Source organism: Nannospalax galili, unplaced genomic scaffold (genome assembly GCF_000622305.1).
Source record: "Nannospalax galili isolate Female #2095 unplaced genomic scaffold, S.galili_v1.0 scaffold1714, whole genome shotgun sequence".
In the NCBI taxonomy this organism is placed as follows: Eukaryota; Metazoa; Chordata; class Mammalia; order Rodentia; family Spalacidae; genus Nannospalax; species Nannospalax galili.
The window spans coordinates 96,191-98,142 of NW_008334552.1; the positions used below are offsets into that span (position 1 = coordinate 96,191).

The 1,952-nt window shown below is 43.3% G+C and overlaps 1 pseudogene; it reads left to right on the forward strand.

The window, feature by feature from the left end:
- Positions 1–990: 990 nt before the first annotated feature.
- Positions 991–1,593, forward strand: LOC103731094 (annotated as a pseudogene).
- Positions 1,594–1,952: the final 359 nt, after the last annotated feature.

Sequence of the window (1,952 nt, forward strand, 5' to 3'; positions counted from 1 at the left end):
TAGACCAGGTTGGTCATTGCACACACACACACACACACACACACACACACACACACACACACACACGGTCTCACCATGTAGACCAGGTTGGTCATTACACACACACACACACACACACACACACACACACACACACGCATGCATGCCATAGCATGTGTGTGGAGGTCGGAGGATAACCTGCAGGATTTGGTTCTCTTATTTCACAATGTGGGTCTCAGGAACTGAGCTCTGGATGTTATGCTTGGTGGCAAGTGCCTTTGCTGAGCCATCTCACCAGCTCCAAGATTAGTGAATATAAAGGCATAGTAATGGAAACTAACTATCTAAAATGAAATATAAAGCCAGGCATGGTAGTACATGTGTATAATCCCAATATTTGTGAGGCTGAGACAGGAGGATTGCTATGAATTCAAGACCAGTCTGGGCTACACAGTGAATCTGAGGCCAGCCTGGATTATGTAGCAAGATTCTGTATTTATTTATTTATTTTTTGACAAGGTCTCACTGTGAAGCCCTGGCTGGCCTGGAACTCTCTATGTAGACCAGAATACCCTTGAACTCACAGAGATCTACTTTCCTGGGTCTCTCAAATCCTGTCTCAAAAAGAGAGAGAGAGAGAAAAAGGATCAAAACAAATCAAGAAGGAAAAAGCATCAATGAGCCGGACATCAGCAGCAGGACGGTCTCAACGTCTGGGCTACCAGAACTGATGATGGACAACATGAACATGTATCTGAGGAATTCTGGTCCCAAACTCTCCAAACTTAATGAAGATTTTATGTACATCCAAGAAGTTCAGTGAATCCTAAGTACAAGAAACACACACACACACACACACACACACACATATACACGAACATGTACACAAGCATGCATGGGAGCACACACACAGAGAAACAGGTTAGAAGTAAAACAACAGGAAGATATTACTAACACTAAAAGAAGGTGGAGAGCTTGGTTGCCTTCTGCACTCTTGAGTGCCCTGCTGTCATGCCTTGGAAAATTGAGGGTTTCAAAGATTTTCTGCTCACAGCCAGGCAAAAGTTTACCAAATCTGTTAAGATCAAGAAAAATGGCTCAGCAATTAGGAGCACTGGCTGTTCTTGCAGAGGACCTGGGTTTGGTTCCCAGCACCCACATGACTAACAACTGTTCATAACTCCAGTTCCAGAGGATCCAACACCCAATTCTGGTCTCTGTAGGCATTGCACATACATACTGTCCTTACATATGTGCAGGCAAAACACTCATACATATAATTAATCAAAAATAAATAAAAAGGCTGGGCGTGGTGGCACATGCCTGTAGTCCCAGCACTTGAGAAGCAGAAGCAGGCGGACCTCTGTGAGTTCAAGCCAGGCTGGTCTACATAGTGAGTTCCAGTCCAGCTGGGACTATAGAGACCTGTTTCAAAAAGACCAAATAAATAAATTAATTAAAAATAAATAAATAAAAAGGAAAAGTAAGGATTACATGAAGTTCCAAGAAACTGCAGCAGACACCCTTCTACCTTGGTCATCACAGACAACTGGAAGGGCAGAGAAGGTGAAGCAGTTCCTGCCACCTGGTTTGGCAGTAAAGTGGACAAAATGAACCAGATACTCTGTCCAAGCATGCACTAAGCCCTGGGTTCCATCCCCAGTACTACATGATGTGTGCTGGCCCGGAGCACCAGCAATGGAGATACAGAGGCAGGGGGATCAGAAGCTCTAGTCCAGCTTGGCTTACATGAGAGCCTGTCTTTTTTTTTTTTTTTTTTTTTTTTAGATCCTGACTTTAAAAAAAAAAGGCAGAAAAAAGGAAGAAAGGGATTTCAATATGAGATTCAGATAGATTTCAGAGCAAAGATTATTACCAGAAATAAATTCATCTAAAGATCTGTATATACCAGGGCTGAAGAGATGGCTTAGCGGTTAAGAGCACTGACTGCTCTTGCAGAGGACCCGGGTTCG